The sequence below is a fragment of the Poecilia formosa genome, unplaced genomic scaffold (genome assembly GCF_000485575.1).
Source record: "Poecilia formosa unplaced genomic scaffold, Poecilia_formosa-5.1.2 Scaffold99, whole genome shotgun sequence".
NCBI classification, from domain to species: domain Eukaryota; kingdom Metazoa; phylum Chordata; class Actinopteri; order Cyprinodontiformes; family Poeciliidae; genus Poecilia; species Poecilia formosa.
Genome location: NW_006800038.1, coordinates 894,875 through 906,256, shown reverse-complemented (window position 1 = coordinate 906,256; position 11,382 = coordinate 894,875). Strand labels below are relative to the sequence as shown.

General features: G+C 37.0%; 1 long non-coding RNA gene across 1 annotated transcript; it reads right to left on the bottom strand.

Moving 5' to 3' along the window:
- Window positions 1-7,508: 7,508 nt before the first annotated feature.
- LOC107836958 (uncharacterized) lies at window positions 7,509-11,127 on the bottom strand. Its single transcript, XR_001662928.1, has 3 exons — window positions 11,011-11,127; window positions 9,440-9,585; window positions 7,509-7,520 (listed from the first exon to the last, which is right to left on the bottom strand). It is a non-coding gene; the product is annotated as an uncharacterized LOC107836958 (long non-coding RNA).
- Window positions 11,128-11,382: the final 255 nt, after the last annotated feature.

Genomic DNA, 11,382 nt, shown 5'->3' with positions numbered 1-11,382 from the left:
TTTCTAAATTATTATTTCAACAATTGATTAATCGTGATTAATCGTTTCAGTCCTTACAAGATAAAACCTGCCAGTTTGTTTGGACATATTTTTCCACGGTTTTAAATTCATCTTCTCATCTTTCACTGTGATGAAACAAACATCTCTGGGTTGAAACTACAAAATGGGTTTTATAATTTATATTTTAGGCTTTTACGCCTTAAAACTCATCTTTAAATCACAAAGAGGCAAAAGTAAAGCCAGCAGAAATCCAAACTGTTTTCCACTAGAGCTGCAACTAAACATTATTTTAGTAATCGATAATAATCTATTGATTATTCTGACTGTGAATTAATTAATCGGAGAAAACACTGGCATTCCTTCAGTAACTCCGATTATTTCATATTTATTAAAGGAATGCTACAATATTACAATTCACACAATAAAATGCTCATTTTCTTATTTAAAAAAGAAACGAGTTCTTTGCATCTTTTAATGTATTTAAGTTAAGTGAAAAATCTTTTTTTATTCAATTAATCGCTTGTCAGAATAATCAATAGACTAATTGATTACTAAAATAATCATTAGTTGCAGCTATAAACATGATTAATATATTTTTATTACTTTAAAACTGTTAAAATATAAAATCAGATGACTTAAGTAGTTTTTCAGTAAAATAAGTTAAATAAAACTTCTTAAAAATAACTTGGAGTTCCACAAGGTTTAATGTTGGGAATTTGAGATTTAACAGTAAAAACAGTAAAAATAACAGAATATAACTGCTTTAAAAGCAATTTTTCCACAAAAATCACTTATTTCACCTCTTTAAAGGATATAATTTTTTGTCTTTCTGGAAAAACTCAAAGGATTTTTCTGTCTTCATGAAGCAGTGATATTTTTAAAAGCCCAGTGTTGTCTGCAGCAGGTCGTGTTGTCCCGACTTGTCGCTGTAATCCGTGTTTCAGGGTCGGAGGGGGGCGGCGGCCGGATTCTGGTTCAGTCCGGTTCAGGGGAAACGGTCAGCGGATGAACAGGTGCTTCATGTCGCTCCTGTGGTGAAGATGGGATTCCTCTTTACAGACACAGGAATCACTTTCATCATCCATGGCAACTTGTAAAGAATAAACAGCAGATTTTATACAGAGGCGATTGGAAAGATGATCTACGTCCTTTAACAGGTCAGAATGGGTATTTTTGCACAAATCTGTGCTGTAACTATCTAGCTTAGACCAGACTGTGAAGCTCCCAGTGATGCAGAAAGAGAAAAGCTGTTATTACTGCATACAGTAATCACGTTTTGACTTGTTTGTAAAGTGACAAAAGGAGACAATGGTAAATTGGCGCTACAAGAATAAGTCGAAATAGAATTTTGTGAAAACTAAGACTAAATTAAGTTGATTTATTTAATTATTTTTAATTTATGTGTAACATTGAAGCTGGTATTTTATTTTTAATTATTATGCTGTGAAAATTGATTGCTAATCAATTCTTAAGGTGAAGAACTGATTGGAGGGAAACTATTTAAATTATTTCAGTACCAGATACTGAAATTGCTGTCTGCTAGCATAGAAAGCTACTACTAGTTCTACTTTCTATACTACTACCAGTATAGAAAATTACTACTAGCTTTCTATGCTTGTATACAGTAGCGGAACAAGTCAGCGTCGGGCCGGGGGGCGGGGCCAATCACCGGGCCCCTAAGGAATCACCGGGCCCCTAAGGAATCACCGGGCACCGGGTCCCTAACCCATAACCGGGCCCCTAACCAATCACCGGGCCCCTTACGTGGAGTGAAACTGAAACCGTTTAAGGGGGCGGAGGGTGGGGTGTATTTAACAGTAAATACACCCTTCTCAACAGGCGAGGGCGCACTTTCTCTGTCTATAATCACATATTTCAATGACTTGAAACCATTCCTCCCTCCCTGGCACTTCCAGGCCCGGGCCCCCATCCGGCCCAGTTTGGGGGGCAGCATCCCCCCTAGTCCCCCCTATAGCTCCGCGCCTGCTTGTATAGAAAGATACCATGAACTTTCTACTAGTTCTGTGTTACTACTAGTATAGTAGTAGCTTTCTATGTACTTCTATTGTACTATATACTACTTGCATGCTACTAGTAGTAGCAAAGAAAGCTATTACTTGTGTAGTAGAAGCTTTCCATGCTATCACTACTACTAGCCTTCCATGCTAGGAGTAGCTTTAGTGATGGCGCTCTTGATTATGATTTTCCCATTAGCTGGACGGACTGCTCATAATCCCTTTGGTTCCTACAAAACCAAAAAATCTTAAAACTGTTTAAAAATTGTAAGTCATATTATCAACAGATTTACTAACAAATGGCACAGGAAGCTATGATTAACTTTTTATGCTAGTAGTAGCTTTTTGTGCGAGTTTCTGATGACACTTTTCCCAGTAGCTGGATAGAAAACTCATAATGCCTTTGGTCGCCAAAGCCTTATGCAGAAAGATATTAGAACCGTTTATTTCAAGTTGTATTATCAAGAGATTCACCAAAGTTATTGCATGTTTTGCTAATATTGTTCAGCTGTAATAAAGCTGATAAAGAGCCTCTTCCTGTTCAGATGTGAATCGGCAGCAGGACGTCAGATCAGTGTGTTAGGCCGGTTTTACGCGTTGACGTAATCCTTATTCTGCACAAAGACGCCGTTATCTTGAGTCTGCAGAGCATGTTTCCAGAAGAGGCTCCCACACCTTCTTGGTGTTTTCCATTCCTGTCGTCCCATCTTCACTCTAGGAAACTCGCTGGAATTCAATTTTACACACCAGGAATTCCAGCTCTGATAAGGACGAATGGAGAGCGGAAAGAAAAAGGTTTTCATCTGCAGCAGCAAGTGTGGAGCCAGAGTTTCCTCTCGCTCCTCCAGCCAATCTCTCCACAGCCTCTTAACCTCGGCTCCATTATGGACGCCCTGCGTAAATCTGCCACATTTGGAGAGCGGCTTGAACAGCCAGGCGAGAGTTTGGCCCGGACGACGCCCAGCGAGGGAGAGGAGCAAACGGCTAGCTTGGTTACAGGAAAACACTTGGAGGAAATCTGTGAAATTTTGCCAAATCCCTTCAGAGGCGCAGAAACATAATTGGTATGCAGGTGAAAATCGCAGCTAAGGGAGCATTGAGAAAATTACTGTTAGCTCAACATCGGATGATGTTTTTATCTGACAGTTTTTCCAGCTCAGAAACCGTTACAGCTTGGATTATGAATGACTTTTTATTATATTCTGCTTAAATTGGATTTATGTTCTTTCACAGTGGTGTTTTAGGGCCATGGAAAAAAGATACTAAATTTCAACCAAAAAACTCAGAAATTTTGGGTTTAATCTCAGAAATGTTCTAGAAAAAAACATGGAAATTTCTAAGTTTGAAAAGTCAAATTTTGAGATTGGGGGCAAAAAACAAGGACATTTCTGAATCTCAAAAGTTTAACATTTTTGACTTCTGAAACTCAGAAATTTCTTTTCTAGAAAATTTTCTACAAAAGCTAAAAATTTCTGAGCTTCAAAAGTCAAAAAAAAAAAAATTGATAAGCTAAGCTAGGTGCTGGATCAGATGTTTCTCCTGGTCTCAAACATTCGATCAGGGAAACTAAATGACCTCTGAGGTCACACGCAGGTCAAAGTCTCTGTACTGAAGTTCCTGTATTTAGGGGGAAAATAATGAACAAGCTAAATAAATATGGATTTGAGTTTTTAATCGTAACGACAGTTGTGTCAAATTGTTCCAACAGAGAACGAATGCGTTGCTTTGTGTGCTGTTGTAACATCAGAGCTACAGCTGAGTGAACAAATTGTTCTTTATGGGTCAGTAGTTTCACACAATGAATGCTAATGAGGTGAAAAGCAGTCGATTAAATCAAGCAGGTTTCTTCATCTCATGATTCAGCTTCAATTTCTACAAGCAAAACTGCAGCGTTTCCATATTTTATTGACTTTTCTACCTTTTGTCACATCAAAATCAGATGGAAAATGTATTTAAATGTGATTTTCTGTGAGGCTGTTCATAACTGTGAAGTGGAAGGAAACGAATAAATATTTTCTGTTTTCTCCAGATAAAAATATGAAGAGTTTTTCTTTTGCATTCAGCCTAAAACATTTATACATGAGAGGCGACTTCAGTTACACCTGCAGGTGTTTTGTTTTCATCCGATCAATCGCTGGGATAATCGGTACATTAATCAATAACTAAAATAATTTAGTATATGGTTCCTATGGTCCCTATACTTTTTGTCATTATGAGGCATTTCCAATACTTGTTTTTTATTTTCAAATTATTGATGAGTAATCAAAGTAATCGATTAATAGTCATTATAGTTGATTAATCATCAGAGTGATTGATAAATTAATCCCAAACTAAAATAATCTTTAGTTGCAGATCGATATATTGTAATTATATATAGATCTTAAAAATTAAATTAATGAAATTACTCAAGTAAAAGCAGAGTTGGGTAGTAACTAGTTTTACTCAATTACACTTGAGTAAAATGTACTTTTATTACGCTGTACCTTTTACTTTTAAATTACTTGAGTAATTTTATTATGAAGTTTTTCTACTTGAGTAAAATTTTTACCCACTGAATGAAAAACATGTTTTAACCAAAAATCCATGTTCATAACTGTACACACACCTGCAGTGTTTGTCCTTAAAATACCAAAATTTCCACTTGCCTTTATATTTTGATGATGTAATTTTTAAATATTAATTGATTCAATTCTTGAGTAGACTTTTTACCAAATACTTTTTTACTCTTACTCCAGTAATTTCTTGAATCTCTACTTTTTAATTTTACTTTGAAGTAGTTCTGCTCTTACTGGAGTAGCTTTTTTATTTTTGGTGCTCTGCCCATATCTGAGTAAAGCCACCCCTCGGTTACAAACATGAACGAGTTTCACCACTGAGCTGCATCCAGGCACCGTTTCCCCCCTTTTCCATATCGGCCCCCACCGCTGGTATCACTTACCCGGGTAATCAATACGCGCTCTCTGCTGCTATTGATCCGGGACGGCGTGCGCACAGCTGCTGGGGCCGAGGACCCAGAGACGGACGGTTGATCAGCAGCACCTGGTTCTGGAAACGCGGCGAGATTAGGGAAGACTGCAAACATCAAAGCCTGTTGGGTTATACTGTTAACGAGCGGTTGTTAGGAAATCAATCTGCTGCAGGTCAACAGCTTCATTTGATGCTGTAATGAAGTGTGTCATTGAAGTGTAATACAGAACATAATGGATAAATGAAAGTATATGTAGCTTTTAATTGACAATCAGAGGATGTTTACTTAGAGCGCCCTGATGTAATGCATTAAAAGATCGTAATTCAAAGTTAGCGCAAAATAATTTGAATTAAAAGTTGCCAGAGAGCCATAAACATAATTTATTCTTACTGATAAATTATTCAATTATGTGTTTCTATTTTCCATGAAGGCCAAATTAATTTAAACTGCTGCATTCATATTAATCTGTTGCCATAAATATTTTTAGTCTCCACAGTTTATTTTATTAAACTTTTAATTAAAGGCTGCAACTGTTTTATTTCAAAGTTGCTGCATATTTTGGTTACATGAAGCTCCAGCTTTTGGTCAGCTCTTCCCAAACTACAGGTGTTTTCACACCTGATGGTCTGATAGACTCGGTTCGACTGGGGAACAAAAATGCAACATTTGTTACATTTTCAGCTGCTGCCGTTTGTTTCACACATCGTGTCAAACAAACCAAACCAGTATGAAAGACATGTTCTCCTCCTGGCCTGTGGGGGCGCTGCACCAAGAGCCACTGATGGAAACGAGAAAAACCTCTGAAGACTCTGAGCTCAACTTCCTCCTTCACAAAATGTAAACAAAAACGGAGTAGCGTCAGATTTTAGTGGTTGCAAGTTTAGAGGAAGATTAATCTAAAAACTTTGACTTTTCAACCTCAAATCTTTAGAAAAAACGTGGAAATTTCTGAGATTAATCTCAAATTTTTTTTCAAGAAAGTTTCCAACTTTTGAAACTCTGAGAATTTTCAAAAGTTGAAAATTTTCAAGTTCTTCAAAAGTTATTTTTCTTGAAAATTCCTGGATTTATTTCAAAACTTTTTATTTTTCAAGCAAATTTTAACTTTCCAAACTCAGAATAAAAAAAAAGTATTAAATTTATCTCTGAAGTTTTTTTCTAGCAAATTTTTGACTTTCAATCTCAGACATTTTCTTATTTTTTCTAGAACAATTTATGTTAATCTAAAAATTTCAGAGATTTTTTGTCAGAAATTGACTATTTATTTCTCTATTAATGGCCCTAATCATAGGTGTGACTAATAATCGTTTTTTAAATAAATAAGTCACTACAGACACCATTTAAATTCAGTGTGTACTCATAAACCTTGTGCTGATTAAAATTAGCCATGAAATTTGCAAACTGAAGTCAGATTTCTGATAACTCCTCCTGCTGGCGACGGATAATATGACAGAAAACTGAAACTGCATCCTTGAATTGAATTATGCTTCATTTTATCCTCCTTTTTTGGACATATTACCGTCTGTCAGAACCAATCAGTAGAACCAAACCAAGTCCAATCTGATGCGTTTGCAGCTGATTGATTCCTGCGCGGTGTAATTAAATTGTTGCTGTAGCTGATAAGGACCATGATTGCTTAATGGTGACCCAGTATCACGGGAGCATCTTCGCACTGACAGATCAGATGAGGGAAGTGGCCGGGATTTCTGTTGTATCTTCATATTTTAAAGATTAGGTTTAAGGTGTTAAAGAGTAAAATATAAATTATGTGAAAGATGATTGTGGGAACCAAGGAATATGTCCAAACGAAGTGAAAGCTTTTATCTTGAGGCTGAAACGATTAATTAGTTTCATTGTGATTAATCTATTATTAAAATGATCGCCAACTAATTTATTAATTGATTAAATTGTTAACTGGAGTAAACAGACTCAAAAGAACAACACACAGTAACTAAGCCAAAATTGTTCCAAAATGCATTTTGAATTTAAGATGAAAAAACAAACCTGTAAATACATTTTATAACTCCTCAAGCATAGTTTTAACTTCACCGATTCAAATTCTGTAAATAAAATCTCTTATCAAGCACCTTTTCTTATCCAATTATTAATCGGTGAATAAAAAATTAATGAATAGATTATCATTGGTGTACGATGAAGTCGAGCAGAAAGGTCTGAGCTTTTCACATGTTAGAAATATTTTTTTAGCTGCAGATGAGTCCTTTACTACAAGTCATAGAGTTCACTAAAGGAATGCATTTTAGTCAATTGAATGTTTATAACTAAAAAATATAAAAATAAATTATTTGCATCTTTTTATGTATAAAACGTTTTACATAAAGAATTATAGAATTTGTTCCAATTTTGAACCGATTAATTAGTAAATCGATTAATCGATATCTAAAATAATTGTTAATTGCTGCCCTGTATCGTCATTATGAAGCATTTTCAGTATTAAATTACGATTTAGACAGATTTCCATCTTTTCCTCTGATTGTCCAGTTTCCAAACCTTTTCTGAGCTTAATGAGATTTTTAAAGCTCCATCAGGTGGAGATAAGTTGATACTTGGACTTTAGTGTGAAACAAGTGTTTCTCTGTTATGTCTTGTCCTGCTGGTTTCTTTTTGTCCTCTACAGGCTGAGGTGCTTGTTGCAGCTGGGGTCACCCAGCATGAGGCTCAAGGACGTTGCAGTAATTCAATCTTACCTGTTAACAGGCCTGTAGCTTGTAATCTGATAAAGCACCTCAGATACTTACGGTGGCCGACAGGTGCAAATGCGCAGCAACAGAGAAAACATGCAAACAAAAAAAGAGACGCAAACAAATGAAATCCAGCAAACAAGAGATGACACAAACAAAAAGCAAATCAAATACAGCAAACAAAAAAAGAAACACAAACAAAAGTCCCTCCTGCTTTGCTCGACCAAAACAGCAGAAGATGCCTCATCAGCACTGCGGGATAAATAAATAAATTACTTCAGTGAACCAAAAATATTTACAGTTATTACCAGACTCAATATCTGTGTTTCACCTCCACTCATAGGGGAAAACTAGCGGTAGTTTTTAAAACGATTTGCCGGGAGACATGGGTTCTCTCTCGGTGTACCGAACCTGGAGCGCCCGGCCAGCTGGCAGCTGGCGAGGAGAGCTGGCTGTTAATGCAGCGGGAGCAGACATCTCCGAAAACGTCGGAACAATATTGCAATTAAGTGATTTACTGTTGAACTCAGGAGATATTTCAGATCTATACATCTCGCCTAAAAACTTTATAAAAAATAATGTTGTGTAATTTTAAGTGTAACACAGCACAAATAATTTTGCCGCCATTGCTGCTTCTCTGAATACCTGTTTTAAAGGATGCAGACCCTAAATTTGGACACAGCTGTTTTTGTTCGACTCCCTCTAGTGGTCTGGAGCACTTCCGTTTTCAGCACTTTTTGTTTGCATCTTTTCCTTTGTTTGCTGCATTTGCTTTTTGTTTGCGTCTCTTTTTTGTTTGCATGTTTTCTCTGTTGCTGCGCATTTGCACCTGTAGGCCACCGTAGATACTCACTGTAAACGCTTTAAAAAGACACTAAATGGCTTTTGTTAAATCCACAATGTGATTTGACATTTAGAGGTTTCACGTATGGATGTGTTTATATGAACAGTGATCACTGTCGGATCCATAAAGAGCGGGTAAAGACGCTGATCAATACCCATCACAGTTCAGCTGATCAAATATTTATCCAGGAAGAGGGAGGAGAATGGACTTCCTGTCGGCTCAGACGAGCTGCGTCTCCTCAGGTTCTCCTGCCAGAAGAAAAGGTTTCATCAGGTCAATTCATAGACTTCGGTACGGAAGAATATCAGGGCCTCTGGGGAAAGAAAAAATAATCCTGACTCTTGATTTAAGAAGATTAAAGCCTGAATTCTCAGATTAAAGTCCAATTTCTGAGAATAAAAGGACTAAATTTAGACAAAAAAGTCTGAATTCTGAAAAAAAGATTATAAGGAAAAACATCAAAATTCTTAAAAACATTTTGTCTATTTTTCTATAAGACATGGAATCTCTGCTTACAGTCGAACGTCTTGTCCATATGTAGCTTTTTAAAAAGCTGTGTCTTTTTAAAACAATGTTGCAGAGATATTTATTCTTATAATCCTGTTCACACCTGATGGGTTTAAGAAAAGTCAAATCCGCTGAATTATACTAATCAGTGATGTTGTATCATGCCCAACCCATAGGGGGCAGTGTAGTGCTAAGGTAGAATCTGTCAGACAATCACAATCCTTCAAAACAACCGCGACTTCTTGGTAGGAATTAAACATGGAGCCATTTCAGCAGGATATAAAAGGAATTATATTGTGTAAAACTAACATTTTGCACATTTTTATTCTTCTGTTTTTAAAAATGCTTTAAAAACCCCAAACAAACAAACAAACAAACAAACAAACAAACAAACAAACAAACAAACAAAAAACACAGCCTTTGTTTAGCAGTAGGTTGATATTTTTTGGTGACCGGAAAATGAGCCGTTTCAAAAGCCTTCAGAATGTGACGCCACAAATCGGCAGACACAGCCCGTTACCTAGCAACCCAAATGAAGCCCAGCCCCATTGCCTAGCAACCAGCACGTTTGGTCAGCTGGTTTTACCACTGTATGCGCTGCACAATGGCTGCTCAAAAAAACAAGTGTTTTGTTGTTGCTCTTCAGAAACCACCAGTTTCATTCTTGTTGGTTGTGCAGGAGGCTCCACTTCTGCTTTTCAAAGATGTAAGGTTGTGCATCTGGCCAGCAGCAGAAGCTTATTTGGATTTAAAGTGACCAGATGCCCTAAAACAAACTAGCATCTCATCATCTAATAACTCACCTTTAAATATAATTTATCTAATTTCTCTACATTATTTTCTCATTCTGAAAATGTAACCCTGATGAACTGAAGTGCAAATAGTCTTTCTTTAATTTTGAGCTTTAATCTAATTAATTTCATTAACTTCCTTTAAAGTGCAACGGTTGGCTGCTTTGTTTTCCAACCTTCTACAATGATGTTTAGTCAAGCAGAAAGAAACACATTAGCAGCTCCTCCTCCTACAAGATCCACCCAAAGCATACATGATGATAACAACATGTTAATTTCTCTGTCTGGGAGCCTCGGCTCTCTCTCTCTTTCTCTCTGTCTCTCTGCCCCACATTTTGGGGAAGTTCCTGTTGGCAGAGATTGCGCTTTTATCTGCGTTTTTCTCTTCACTCCTCCTTTTCCAACAAGTTTAATGATGTTTGAGTCGCTGGGATAATTCACTGCTCTCCCATTGACTGTCAGCTTCCAGCTGTTTCGACTGCTGGCAGGCCGTTCCTAAACGCTCTTACGCCAACACTTCCTGGCTCACTGAGCTGTGACTCAGGCAGAAAGGGGGTATTGGAGGGCGGAGGAGCTGCTGTTAGTGGCCTGAAGGTTCTGGCTGCAGAGCCCCCCTGCAGCCGCAGTGATAACAGACTGATAGGGAGCTGCTGTTGCGGACGAGTTGGACACTTTGATGCATTGCTGCGCAGGAGCTGAGAGGCAACATGCTGATGATTCAGAGATTAATGTTCCAACTGTGTCAATAAGCAGGTGTTGGTTTTGTGCGGCTGCCAGATTCTGGCTGAAACATATTTTACTGAGCAGGAAAAGCGAAATGTAGCAGCTTGTTCACAGTTTTTATGTCGCTTTGCCTCCCACTAATATTGAAATATAATGAATCACTTTTTTATACATTAAAGGGGACCTTTTATACAAAATTTGCATTTAGTATATTTCTATGCTTCCATTTGGGTCTCTAAACAACCCAAGTGCTTTAAAAATCAAAACAAAACAAAACACCTGGTATTTGGCCCTAAGTTGATGTTTTTTTGGTGTCTAGAAAATGACTTGTTTCAAAAACCTGAATGTTCAAAGATGTGTGGTTGCATATGAATCATAATTTATTTTCTTAATATCTTCAATCTGTTTTTTAATTGTGCAAACTAAACAAAATTAAAACAAATCACCAAGCACTACCCGTAACCTAGCAACCACAGCAGAGTTCCACTGTTACCTAGCAACTCAAGCGTAGCTCCAGCACGTCTGGTCAGTTGGTTTTACCTCTGCATGGAAAAGACAAGTGTTTTACTGTTGACTTACCATTCAGAAACCACTTGGTGGTTGTGCAGAAGGCTCCACTTCTGCTTTTCAAAGATGTATGGTTGTACAATTGCAAATTACTTGGTAAGATTTTGTGTTTTTGCAGTGTAATGCCCCCTTAAACAAAAGTTAAATTCCTCTGTTGGTAATTATGTTTTAAAATGTTTTTAACATAATATTTGGAACATAAAGGTTATAATTTGTAACAAATCCAAGTGGCTGCTAACATTTCAAATGTTTTAAGATTTTCTTTTGT